A 14,626-nucleotide genomic window follows, 5' to 3' on the forward strand; every position below is an offset into this window, starting at 1 on the left:
ATATTAAATGGGGATCCAGGAAAAAAGAAAAGGAAAAAACAAACAAACAAAAAAAGACCCTTCGGTTAAACAATATTTTGCATTAACAGAAGAAAAGAAAAGTATTAGTAAAAAAAAAATGCATAGTCCTCCCCCCTTGTAAAGCTCAATAGGGGAGGACTATGCTTTTTTTTTTACTAATACTTTTTTTTTCTTTTCTTCTGTTAATGCAAAAAAGAAAAGGAAAAAACAAACAAACAAAAAAAGACCCTTCGGTTAAACAATATTTTGCATTAACAGAAGAAAAGAAAAGTATTAGTAAAAAAAAAATGCATCGTCCTCCCCCCTTGTAAAGCTCAATAGGGGAGGACTATGCTTTTTTTTTTTTTACTAATACTTTTTTTCCTTTTCTTCTGTTAATGCAAAATATTGTTTAACCGAAGGGTCTTTTTTTGTTTGTTTGTTTTTTCCTTTTCTTTTTTTCCTGTATCCCCATTTAATATTGAAAACCAATAAAAATATTTATAAAAAAAAAGAAATTTGTAAAACAGAACGAGTATTGTGATATATTGAGCTTAATGCAGTGGCAGTTCTCACTTCCGAATGCTTTTATAAATGTAGACGCAAACAAACCGTTTCTCAAGCTTTGGCAATGCCAGTGAAGAAGAGGAGGCCGTAATGTAAAGATCCCAAAGCGAGTTGGTTTGTTTTCCTGGTCTTGGCAACGGCTTGCAGGCTTGTCTCGGCCGGCCCTGCAAAGTGCACGCGGAGGGGCCAGGCTCACGTGAAGCTGCCTTCTCCGGAACCAGACCCCCTTTAGTCTGCCCAAGTCAGAATTGTCTACTCAGACTGGCAGCGGCAAGAGCCGCTGCCAGTCTGAGTAGACAATTCTGACTTGGACGGACTAAAGGGGGTCTGGTTCCGGAGAAGGCAGCTTCACATGTTCACGTGTACTTAGTATGCAAAAGTCGAAAAGAGCAAGAGTCCAGTAGCACCTTAAAGACTCACAAAAATATCTTCTGGCCGGGTGTGAGCTTTCGGGAACCGCAGCTCACTTCTTCAGATACAGCTAGAATGTGAATCCATCTGTCTTTAAGTAGAGGAGGTGAATTCAGACAAGCATTAGTATGTCAATGTGTGGGATGTGTAAAATTTTAATTAATTTAATTTTAGCATATTAGAAAAATGTTATTTTTCTATTATATTTGTAAGCTGTGGTTATTTATATAAGTCAGTAGAAAATAGTCCTGTTTAACTTAAACTGAACAAAGCAGGTGATTTTTCGTATCTGGAACAGGATATTAGGAAACTTTCACTTTTGAACCCAAAAAGGGCTGAAATGTCTTCCTCTTTTGCCTGGCAAAATAAAAAAAGCTTTTTTCTCCCTTTGCTTCTTAAACCTGGCGTCGTCTCTACTTTGTGATAATAAATCTGGTCACAGAGGAGAGTGTATTTACATCCAACAAATGTGAACAGTATGTACATGTGAATAGCAGGCGTGACGGGATGAGGTGTGGTATGCAGAAGAGTCCAGGATACTGTTCACATTGACATACTAATGCTTGTCTGAATTCACCTCCTCTACTTAAAGACAGATGGATTCACATTCTAGCTGTATCTGAAGAAGTGAGCTGCGGCTCACGAAAGCTCACACCCGGCCAGAAGATATTTTTGTGAGTCTTTAAGGTGCTACTGGACTCTTGCCCTTTTCTATTACTGCAGACAGACTAACGCGGCTACCCACTGGGAATTACTATGCAAAGGCTCCGTGTGAGTGCCAGGGGTGGGGATGGCAGGCACAGCCTTCTTCCAGGGATCCAGAGGGAGGTGGGGGGAAACAGGAGTTTGGCCCAGGCTTGGTGTGCACCAGGAGCCGGCACATTATCTTAGGTGCTGTGGAGCACGGGCAGGATAAATGCTGCTGCTGCAGACCTGCTGGACTTGATGGACCTGGGTCTGATCCAGCAGGGCTTTTCTGATGCTCCTGTGTTCCTATCTCCTGATGGGTCTTCCTCTCGTCCTGCTTTCGTAAACTTTTCCTAGCATTCTTGCCTTTTCCAGTGACTCTTGTCTTTTGACCAAAATATGACAGCCTCAGTTTAGTCATTTTAGCTTCTAGGGTCAGTTCAGGCTTGATTTGATCTTGTAATAGCAGACTTAGGAGTTAGATTTTCAAACACAAAGACTCAAAGCTGGAAGAATCAGATTTATTATTTCAAATAGCTATTTGAGTCTCCAGACTCTGCCCTTCAGAGGCTTTTCAAGATGGAGATGGAGCTCCCGACAGAGGTTGGTTTACACTTTTATAACCTTTTAATTAGCTCATTATAATATTCTAACTACGCATATTACATAGTAACTTGTCATTGGCTCAGAGTTCTAGGGAATGATTCCATTGGCTTATAATACAAATCAGAATAACTTTCATTGGTTACAAAAATAAGGAAAATCATTGGATTTCAGAAATATAAGAATAATTCCATTGGTTTAGATAATACTTGTTTAAAGCTATTGTTTGTGCACCTGGTATTTTTATCTGGTAACAATTAATCTTTTCCTCCCTAACAGTTCCCAGACATCTTGTCTGCTTTACTCTGTTTGTCAGCCTTGGAAGAACAAGCAATATTGTATAGTTATCTCTTCTTGAATTCTCTTTTGTCTGTCTTTAACTTCTAAATATATTTTTCCAGAGGCCCTCTGATTTTGGAGTTTTAATAATATTTTTTAAACTTTTAACTCTTACAGGTCTGCTGCTTCAATCTATAAGCCACTGATTTGTTTTTTTTGGCAGTCCACGGAATCTGTAACACTCTCCTCCAGCACCACATTTCAAAGGAATCTATTTTCTAAATATTATCGAAGGCTTTCATGGTCAGAGTTCATTGGTTCTTGTAGGTTTTCCGGGCTGTGTGACCGTGGTCTTGGTATTTTCTTTCCTGACGTTTCGTCAGCAGCTGTGGCAGGCATCTTCAGAGGAGTCACACTGAAGGACAGCGTCTCTCAGTGTCAGTGTGTAGGAAGAGTAATCATTGTCCTGTAAGTATCAAGATAATGTGCTATCATTATCTTGATACTTACAGGACAATGATTAGCACATTACCTTTGATACTTTTTGCAGGACAATGATTCAGCTCAAACCCCCCCTTTCTGACTATATATTACTCTTCCTACACCCTTGACACTGAGAGACACTGTCCTTCAGTGTTACTCCTCTGAAGATGCCGGCCACAGCTGCTGGTGAAACGTCAGGAAAGAAAATTCCAAGACCACGGTCACACAGCCCGGATAACCTACAAGAACCAATGAATCTATTTTCTTCCTGTCAGCTTTCTTCAATGTCCAGCTTTCACACCCATACATAGTAATAGGGAATACGATGGCTTGAATTAGTCTAATCTTGGTGGCCAGTGACACATCCTTACATTTCAGAATCTTTTCTAGCTCAAAATATTGTCGAAGGCTTTCACGGTCAGAGTTCATCGGTTCTTGTAGGTTATCCGGGTTGTGTTACTGTCCTTCAGTGTTACTCCTCTGAAGATGCCTGCCACAGCTGTGGGCGAAACGTCAGGAAAGAAAATACCAAGACCACGGTCACACAACCCAGATAACCTACAAGAACTTTTCTAGCTCCTTCATGGCTGCCCTTCCCAGTCTCCCTCTCCTTCTGATTTCTTCATTGCAGTCTCCCTTTTGGCTGATGATGGAGGCAAGGAATAGAAGACTTGAACAATCTTTAACAAAGGGCATCTTGCCTTAGGACTGCTGGTTTAGACCTTTGCGGACAAACTAATGCTTGGCTGGGTTTTTTTATTATTATTTTTATAAATCCACTGTAACCCGTCTCTTGTGCTTTCTCCTCCTATAGAAAATACTCCATAGAACCAATGACCTAAATTTCCCATCACTTGGGCAAGGGGGAATAAAACCCTGAGGATAAATGCTTTTCATTTGCAGGCAAATCCAAAGTAGCAATGAGCAATATGTGTTAGGGAGCTCTAATAGTTAGGAAAGAGAAAAGCTAATTGTCTGGAATCTTATAAAAAGCACTGTCTCCGGTACTTTCTTCTTCTTTTTTTAATCACCTTCTCCTGTATCATTAATAGCAGATTTTATGCAGTTAGCTCTTTGAGAGTTTGCTTGGGAAAAATAGGCTTGAAATTAAAAACATATATAATTTTTTGACAGAGGCCCCCAGCCAGCATCGCGGTCGTTCCGGTGGAGCCGAGGAAGTCACAGTCATGACAAAATTAACTCAACAAATCTCCACTCCGGAGAAGAGATAAACAGCCCGTGATGCCTGCATCATCCGCCGTCCTTTTATTGAGTATCCCGATAAAGCGCCAGCTGGGATCTGCGCAACGCTTACAGTGGTTCGGCAAGAACTGACAAATTCTGGAGGACATTACCAAGTTATTGGAAAGCCTGGTGGCCAACACTAATAAAGAAGACATAAAGACTCATGAAAAATTAAAAAGCAAACAAACCGGGGAGCTGCTAAGTACAAAGAGGGGAAGGGCTGACCCTCGGCGTGCAGACAGATGTTCAGCTGCCGACAAAAGCGTTAATTTACACTGCTGAGCAGGCATTTTGTCCCAGCTCCCTTATTGCTGGACTCTCTTCTGTTGCTTGTCTCAAACGCAGCTCCTTATTACAAAAATGTAAAGCTCTGAGCAGCAGAGGTTTCTCAGTGGCCTCCTCACACACCGCCTGGCTTGGGCTGCCTTGGGAACAGCTGCCGGGGGAAGGGACCCTCTGGGCTGGGTACTCAGAATATGGCTGCCATCCTCCAGGTAGCACCTGGAGATCTCCCACTATTACAACTGATCTCCAGACGACCAACATCAGTTCCCCTGGAGAAAAATCGCTGCTTTGGAGGGAGGACTCTATGGCCCGGCTGAGTTTCCCGAACCCCGCCCTCCCCAGGTTCCACCCCCGAATCTCCAGGAATTTCCCAACCCAGAGATGGTAACCCTAAGGACGAGACTTCACGGCCTTCCTTCCTTGTTTGTTGTTTATAAAATGTGTGTCCGCCTTTCTGCCCTTAACAAGGACCACCGAGGCGGCTAACAATTTAAAACATGCATGATAAAATTACATTACAAAACCATTCGAATCAACCCAGCATCTGGGTTCTCAGTTCCAGAGGCATGGATTTGATTTATTAGATTTATAGGCTGCCCTTTCCTGGACAAGCCAGGCTCAGAGCAGCAGCAGAGACTTGAGGGCCAGCGTGGTGTAGTGGTTAAGAGCGGTGGACTCTAATCTGAGTTTGATTCCCCGCTTCTCCACATGAAGCCTGCTGGCTGACCTTAGGCTAGTCACAGCTCTCTTAGAACTCTCTCAGCCCCACCTACCCCAAAAAGTGCCTGTTGTGGGGAGAGGAAGGGAAGGTGATCGTAAGCCGCTTTGAGACTCGTTTCAGTAGAGAAACGTGGGGTATAAAGAAGAAGAGTTGGTCTTTATATGCCTATTTTCTCTACCACTTAAGGCAGAATCAAACCGGCTTACAATCCCCTTCCCCTCCCCACAACAGACACCCTGTAAGGTAGGTGGGACTGAGAGAGTGTGACTAGCCCAAGGACACCCAGCTGGCTTCATTTGGAGGAGTGGGGAAACCGACCCGGTTCACCAGATTAGCCTCTGCCACTCATGCGGAGGAGTGGGGAATCAAACCTGGTTCTCCAGATCAGAGTCCATCGCTCCAAACCACCGCTCTTAAAGACTACACCACGCTGGCTCTCATGTAAAAACCAACTCTTCGTCTTCTTCCTTGACCATGCAATGGGCCTTGGGGGCATCCTTTCCCTGGCCATACCAGGCTTCTCTCGCCCCTCACACAAAAGGAGAGTTACGGGGCCGCCGGGCCCACCATTCCTCCAATGCTGATGCCAGGCGCCTGTGTGTAGCTCCTTCGTGACCCTGTTAAGCTCTGGCCTTCCTTTGTAGGGTCCGAGGAAAGCGGTTTGTGAAGTATGGGATTGGGTGGGCCAAAGATGGTGGGCTGAGGTGAGCCTTTGAGTCTCTTGCAGCTTGGGCAGGGGCCATGGCTCAGTGGTGGAGCCTCTGCTTGGCACACAGAAGGTCCCAGGTTCAATCCCCGGCATCTCCAGTTCAAGGGACCAGGCAAGTAGGTGATGTGGAAGACCTCTGCCTGAGACCCTGGAGAGCCGCTGCCGGTCTGAGTAGACAATACTGACTTTGATGGACCCAGGAGGGTTTGATTCAGTAGAAGGCAGCTTCAAGCATTGAATACAATAATTTGGGGAAGGGCTGTGGCTCAGTAGTAGAGCATCTGCTTGGCACGCAGAAGGTCCTAGGTTCAATCCCCGGCATCTCCAGTTAAAGGGACCAGGCAGGTAGGTGATGTGGAAGACCTCTGCCTGAGACCCTGGAGAGCCGCTGCTGGTCTAAGTAGACAGTGCTGACTTTGATGGACCAAGGGGGGTCTGATTCAGCAGAAGGCAGCTTCATGTGTTCTGCTGGTTCTGTGAACTCAGAGGCTGACTGTGTTTTGTAGCTCTGGCAACTGTCGGGAGAATTCCCCGGAGACCGTCTCTCAGGCTCCTCCAAACCTCGGCACCGTTTCTGCCCTCAGAAGACTCCGGTCCAACTTTATTGCTGCCTGGGAAACTAAATTTTCTCCCTCTTCTTGCGGGGGAGGATTCAATAACGGAGTAGCGTTATCCAATAAAGAGAGATGGAGCACGGGGACAAAATATTGAATTAAAGGCAAATACAGAAAGCAAACGAAGTAGAGGAGAAAGAGAAAACACAGAGGCTGTGGGGAGGGGGTGCTGGAGCCCAGCTTCTGTGGAATGCTGAGCTGAGCTAGCAAGGGGGTGGAGGGAGGGGCGCCGACCAACCGCGCATCTGCACAGGGTGGTCATCCGTACGAAACTGCATTTTTAAACAAGTTCTTGTGGGGGAGGGGAATGCCAGGACTTCATGCTTTCTTCTCTAGCCGGAGGGTCAATGTTAGGGGTGTTTGCTAGTGTCGGATTCCTATTTTAATTAAACTACCTGCCACTGTAATAGGAGATAAAACAGTCCCCTTTTTGCTGGTGGATAAACACATGAAGCTGCCTTATACTGAGTTAGACCCTTGGTCCATCACAGTCAGTGTTGTCTACTCAGTCCGGCAGCAGCTCTCCAGGGTCTCGGGCAGAGGTCTTTCACATCACCTACTTGCCTGGTCCCTTTAACTGGAGATGCTGGGGACTGAACCTGGGACCTTCTGCATGCCAAGCAGATGCTCTACCACTGAGCCACAGCCCCTCCCCTTGAGATCCAAGTATAACACTCGCAGTGGTCAAGTATCTCTCCACCATATTTTCCTTAATGAAATAGAAAAAAACTCCCCATTAACTGCTCAAGACCAGTGGGTGATGGGATCTAGAAAGGAAGCGGCCTTCTGCTGAAAAAGACCCTTGGTCCATCAGCTCTATCTCACACTTCCAGCTGATCTCAGGGAGATGGTAAAAACCCTGGAGGCAGTTTTGGAGTGGAGCAGGGAAATAAACTGAAGCTTAATCCTGACAAGGCAGAAGAGCTACTATGGGAGGACAGTCTGACCCAGGATTAGAGGTGTCACCTGTGGATGAGGTGGCACTCCCCTTGAAGGAACAGGTCTATAGTCTGGGGGTGCTCTTGGACCCAGGCCTACTCCCGCATTAGCAAGTGGCAGCTGTGGCCAACAGTGCCTTTTACCAGCTTCGACTGGTTGGCCAGCTGCAGCCTTTCCCTGTGCAGAAAAAACCCGTCCACTGTGAAAAAGAAGAAGAGCTGGTTTTGATGTACCGACTTTCTCTCCCACTTAAGGAAGAATCAAACTGGCTTACAATCACCTTCCCCTCCCCTCCCCTCCCCTCCCCACAACAGACACCCTGTGAGGTAGGTGGGAGTGGGATTGAGAGAGCTCGAAGAGAGCTGTGACTAGTCCAAGATCACCCAGCTGGCTTCACGTGGAGGAGTGAGGAGTGAGCTGTGACTAGTCCAAGGTGACCCAGCTGGCTTCGTGTGTATGAGTGAGGAAACAAATCCAGTTCACCAGATTAGCCTCCGCCGCTTATGTGGAGGAGTGGGGAATCAAACCCGGCTCTCCAGATCAGAGTCCACCGCTCTTAATGACTATACCATGCTGGCTGTCATGCCCTGGTTACATCTAGATTAGATTACTGCAATGGGGCTGCCCTTGAAAAGTGTTCAGAAACCTCAACTGGTACAGAATGCTGCAGCCAGGGTGTTGACTGGGGTGAGTGGTAGGGACCATCTCACTCCAGTCTTGGGCCACCTACGCTGGCTTCCATTTTGTTTCCGGCCACAACTCAAAGTGCTGGTCTTGATCTTCAAAGCCCTATATATTTTGGGACCTCTACAGGACCGCCTATAGAATTACAGAGTTGGAAGGGGCCATAGAGGCCATCTAGTCCAACCCTCTGCTTAATGCAGGATCAGCCTAGAGCATCCCTGACAAGTGCTTGTCCAGCCTCTGCTTAAAGACTGCCAGTGAGGGGGAGCTCACCCACCTTAGGCAGGCGGAAACCTGGGAGAGGGTCTTCTTAGTCATGGCACCCAAGCTCTCCAAATCTGTCCCCAAAAAGATCTGCCTGTTGCCATCTTCCACCAGCAGTTGAAGACTTCTTTGTTTCGTTTGGCATTCCATCAATGATCCCTCCTTCCTAACCAATCATGTTTACATGTGTTTTAACTTTGGGGTTTGTTTGTTTTAACTCTTTTAAAACTTGTTTTAATTAGGCATGTTTGGAATTGGGGTTTATTTTAATGGTTTTATTGTAATGTATTTTATTATGTATGTTTTAAATTGTTAGCCATCTTGTCGACCCTTATAAGGGCAGAAAGGTGGGATATAAATTTTGGAAATGCATAAATAAGAACAAGGGCTGGCTAGAAAGGAGGAAGCGAGCCACCCTCGGGCTTCCAAGCTCCTCAAACAGAAAGAGGGGTTTACATCTGAGGAAGCACGCATTGGATCCGGCTGCATGGATAAAAAGTTGTGTAAAGAAAAGACGCAACATCACCATAGAGATGAATAATTGAAGATCAGGCCTTTGGTTCAGTTTGCACATGTGGTGCTCAGCGTAGCCCTGTGCAGATGATAGGGAATATGTAGATAAGGAGCATGGAGAGGTGGAAGCAGGATAGAACCCACTCATCCCTCCCCCACCAGATCTTCTGTCCAGACCGTGGCCTGAGCACATCTGCAAAGTGCTCTAGTTTGTCTGGACATAAGAACATCAGAAAGGCCCTGCTGGACCAGACCAAGGTCCTTCAAGTTCAGCAGTCTATTCACGCGGTGGCCAACCAGGTGCCTCTAGGAAGCCCCCAAACAAGACGACTGCAGCAGCATTTATCCTGCCTGTGTTTCAAAGCATCTCATATAACAGACATGCTCCTCTGATCCTGGGAAGAATAGGTATGCATGATGACTAGTATCCATTTTGACTAGTAGCCATGAATAGCCTTCTCCGCCATGAACATGTCCACTCCCCTCTTAAAGCCTTCCAAGCTAGCAGCCGTCACCACATCCTGGGGCAGGGAGTTCCACAATTTAACTATGTGTTGTGTGAAGAAATGCTTCCTTTTATCTGTTTGGAATCTCTCACCCTCCAGCTTCAGCAGATGACCCCGCGCTCTGGTATTATGAGAGAGGGAGAAAAGTGAAATTCTTTAAATGCTGCTAGCGCTCTATAAATGCTAAATGTTCTCTCAATAAGAGGGCTGGTCTCTGCCCCCACAGAGCTTACAGTGTGATGGTGGGGAACCCGCTACAGAGGTGCCCTCGCACTCCAGGGGAAAGGCACAGCAGCAGCAGGGCTCTTTCGCCTTGCGTAGAAACAGTCGCTGTGAGCCTGGCCTCCCCTCCCTCCCGAACTCATTTCTCAGCTCCAAGGTTGCTCGGCCGTGCCAGCAAGGAGCCGAACCGGGGCCGTGCTCTGCCGGGTGGCTTTTGCCCATCCATCACCCGCCTGACAAGGATTCGCCTCCCACAAATAAAGGCACGACAAGAGTCCCTCCCAGCCCGTTCTCTCGGCCGTCGCCTCCGTGTCTCCATCATCTCTGGCATTATGAGCCATCAGTGGAGCTGTTTGTCAGGGGCCGCTGACAGTTGTGGGGAGAGCAGGAGGCGTCTGGAAGCAAAGTGCATGGGGGGTGGGGGGGACACAAAGGACAGTATCAGTCGAGCGCACTGTGTGAGGCCAGAATGTGCCAAGAAGAGGTCCGCCCAGAACGTCTCCCCAGGCCCAAGCATGCCTTGGTCCCTCCTGCCCTATTGTTCTCAGAAGTGCCCTTCCGCAGATCTTGCTTTCTCTCTAGGGTGGCCAACCTCCAGGTACCAGCTGGAGATCTCCTGCTATTACAACTGATCTCCTGCCGATAGAGATCAGGTCACCTGGAGACAAGGGCCGCTTTGGCAATTGGACTCTGTGGCATTGAAGTCCCTCCCCAAACCCTGCCCTCATTAGGCTCCGCCACCAAAATCTTCAGGTATTTCTCAACCCAGAGCTGGCAGCCCTGTTTCTCTCTCATGCTCACCCTTGATTCCTTTGAGGAGCTCAGGATCACATATGTTGTCCTCTTCTCTGTTTTGGTCCCTGTGAGGTAGGCTGGGTGAGCTCCATGCCTGAGTGGGGATTTGAACTCAGTTTTCCCAGGTCCTCTCAGGTCCGAGAGCCAGCATGGTGTAGTGGTTAAGCGCGGTGGTTTGGAGTGGTGGGCTCTAATCTGCAGAACCGGATTTGATTCCCCCACTCTTCCACATGAGCGGCGGAGTCTAATCTGGTGAACTGGGTTGGTTCCCCACTCCTCCAGATGAAGCCTGCTGGGGGACCTTGGGCTAGTCACAGCTCTCTTAGAGCTCTCTCAGCCTCACCTACCTCAAAGGGTGTCTGTTATTGGGAGGGGAAGGTGATTGTAAGCCAGTTTGATTCTTCCTTAAGTGGTGGAGAAAGTCGGCATATAAAAACAAACTCTTCTTCTTCTTCTCACTGCAGCACACAGATTTTGTGAGGTTGCTGGGATGGGTTGACACTTCACCTTACAAGGCCAATCACGACACCCAAGCCTGCCCACGGCTTTGCAGTTCAATACCAAGTGGCTTCACCTGGTAAAGACGATCGTACAGAACAGGGATGCTGCAAATTCTGCAGCAGATGTGTTTGGCGGGCAAACATGCCCTGCTTGATAAAACACGAGCAGAGCGCTGCTTGGTTTGGCGCCCAGCAACTTGAATGCTTGCCATCAAGGCTGGCACCCAAACTGCACATCCACGCTAAGCACTACTTAGATGATTACCAAATGGTAGGATTAAAAAGCTACAACAACAACAACCAATGTTTATTTCTGACTGATTCATATGATTTGTGACTGATCTAACTGTCTGTTTTGAACAACGGCCTGCTGAGCGGAGCATCCGTACATCAGCGATAGGGAGAGGGGAGCAGGACGCGATTGGTCAGTGGGAGAAAGCAAATATGCAAAAAGGCTGATTGTGTTGAACCTCGCTGTTAGGGAGAAATATGACGAAGTCATCTGCCAAACGGTCTCAAACAGGTCAACAAACAGACCGACACTCTGGCCATTTAAGCAAGGGTATTTAGTTCGCAGTCCCTGCTGGATTGCTTCAAGGCTTCCTTTGCATTATTCATGTTTTTACCGGCCTTCAGACGTAACTTCGCTCTGGCCTCGTTCTTCCCCTGCAGCTCTAGGATCCTGTTTTAGAACAAATTTAAATACTGCTTCGAGGCAAGAGCAACGCAAATTCCCCCTATTTTCATGCATAGCTCTTAACTTTGGGCTTCTCTCCCCATACCCATTTTGGCTTCTCCCTCCCACATGTCTGTCCCTCCCATCCAACCCCTTCTTTCAAAGCAAGGAACAAAAGAGGGAGTTAAACCTTCATGAAATGTGCAGGAAGACACAGAAGAGAGGCTGCAAAGGTTGGAAGGCGGCTCCCGGTAGGGAGCTGTTGAAAAAAGGTGCGGAGGAATACCCAGCAAAAACATATGCAGTCCCTTTAAGAGCTGACCTGGCCCCTCCAAGTTAGTGCAACAAGGCTGCGTTTTCAGGGGGAGGGACTCAGAAGATTTGGGTTCCCAAAGCAGTTAAGCAAACCTATCTAAGATTCAGGGGAAAGAAGGGAGCAGGCACGTAGTTTTCTTAAAGCATCAGTCCAGCAGTCTGCTCACACAGTGGCCAACCAGGTGCCTCTAGGAAGCCCACAAACAAGGTGCCTGTAGCAGCATTGTCCTGCCTGAGTTCCACAGCACCTAACAGACATGCTCCTCTGATCCTGGAGAGAATAGGTATGTATCATGACCAGTAGTCCAGTAGTATCCATTTTTATTAGTAGCCATGGGATAGCCCTCTCCTCCATGAACACGTCCACTCCCCTCTTAAAGCCTTCCAGGTTGGCAGCCATTGTCACATCCTCGGGCAAGGGGTTTCACATTTGGACATGTGAGGCAGCCCAAAGCCCAGAACCGAAAACGGCCTCCTCAGCATGTGGTGTCAGGAGGAGGAAATACCCCCACCTCATCACAGAGGCGCATTCCCAGTTCCCATCAGGAAGGCTACCAAGGAGCCCCGCATTGTGCAGGGGGTTGGACTAGATGACCCTGGTGGTCCCTTCCAATTCCATGATTCTACGATTCTATTCTTCTCTCCAGTCCTGCCTGGTGCTGCGAGCCCAGGTGGAGGTGAGGTGGAGAATCCCTTCTTGCGTTGGCTCCTCGGGCACCTTTCAATCCAGATGCCGCGAGATCTAATTCCGAATAAATAATTGTGCTGAGGAGCCCAGGTCCCCCGGTGATTAACTAAACACACGGAGGCTCAGCGAAATTGAATTAGTGGTGTGCACTCAGCCGGCATTACCCTCTTCGCGTCATGAATATTAATGAGGGGTTATTAAGAAATGTAAATGATGCCTCAGGGGGCTGGAAATGGGAGGGGGGCTCTCGGGGAGCTGCAGCTTGATATGACAAACCATTAGGAAAACAGCCCGACTGAAGCCACTTCCTAATTATGTCAGATCTGCTGCTTCCCGGGTGAGGTGGCGTTTCCGGACGCTTTCGTTTTTATTAAAACGAGAAAAAGCGAACCGGTTATAATTGGACGGTGAAATTAGCATTTGCAAAGCAGCAAATCTGCAACAGCGGAGAAGGGTTTTGATCGACCACAAACACTCCATGTGTACGTGTGTGTGTGTGTGTGTGTGTGTGTGTGTGTGTGTGTGGGTGGGTGTGTGGGTGTGCATGTGCTCACAATTCTGTGTATCCGACAGAACATGAAAGGATTTCTACCCTGCACATGAAAGCACCCAACAGTGGAAAGAAATAAGAACCGGCGCACCACCCTTTGCAAACGACAGCCCGCTCTCGGCTTTGGCAGGCACAGACGCCGCCGCAGCTCTGCCTGCGGAACCACTATTGCAGCGCTTCTGTGTTTTGGCCCCATGCTGGGAAGAAGAAAACAAAAGGCTGCCCTGCATTCTCTTGCGCTGAAGAAGGGGATATAATGGATTCTGTTTCTGTATTTGGCAAAGGGCACCGAACGCAGCTATTCTCAGTAAAATATGAAAATAGCGGAGTTCGATGCCTAACTTTGAAAAGGGCACGGCGGCTAACTATTCCCGTGCAGGAGAGAGTGGTTCCTCAGTGGAAGAGTGTTCTTCAGGGGGGTGGCGGGCTCTCCTTCTTTGGAGGTTTTTAAGCGGAGGCTAGATCAGGGGTGTCAAACATAAGGCCCGAGGACCAGCTCCAACCCCTTGAGAGCTCTTATCTGGCCCGCAAGCCAGCCAAGGCAGCCACCCCCTCCCTCTCGATCTGGGCTGGTGAGGCATTGCCCGGCCTGACCAAGTGACATTTATGTTATATCTGGCTCTTGTAACAATTGAGTTTGGCATCCCTGGGCTAGATGGCCATCTGACAGCAATGCTGATTCTGTTTGTGGACTAAGGCAGCTCATGAGAGGGAGGGCAGGAAGTGTTGCGTCAGTGCTTGGCTCTCGTGGCCCTTTCTTACATGGCCAGGGAAATGCCGATTGCCCCTTTGGGGTCAGGAAGCTATTTTCCTCCAGGCTAGATTGGCCAGGGATCCTGTAGGGTTTTTGTTGCCATCTTCTGGGCATGGAGTAGGGGTTACTGGGGATGGGGGGAGGTAGTTGTGAATTTCCTGCATTCTAAGAGATGGATTGACTCAATAAAGGAAGCCACAGCCTTCAGTTTGCAAGATCTGAGCAAGGTTGTCAAAGATAGGACATTTTGGAGGACTTTCATTCATAGGGTCGCCATGAGTCGGAAGTGACTTGACGGCACTTAACACACACACAAGAGGCCCAGAATAGATAAACTCTGCTCCAGAATCATCCAACATTGTCTCTGCATTTCCTTCTTTGACAGAGTAGCATGGCTGATAGAAAGTTTCAGGTGGGTAGCCATGTTGGTCTGCTGTAGAAGAGCAAGAATCAAGTCCAGTAGCACCTTAAAGACATAAGAACATCAGAAAGGTCCTGCTAGATCAGACCCAGGCCCATCAAGTCCAGCAGTCTGTTCACACAGGGGCCAACCAGGTGCCTCTAGGAAGCCCCCAAACAAGATGACTGCAGCAGCATTTATTCTGCCTGTGTTCCA

This window comes from Euleptes europaea, chromosome 2 (assembly GCF_029931775.1).
Source record: "Euleptes europaea isolate rEulEur1 chromosome 2, rEulEur1.hap1, whole genome shotgun sequence".
In the NCBI taxonomy this organism is placed as follows: Eukaryota; Metazoa; Chordata; class Lepidosauria; order Squamata; family Sphaerodactylidae; genus Euleptes; species Euleptes europaea.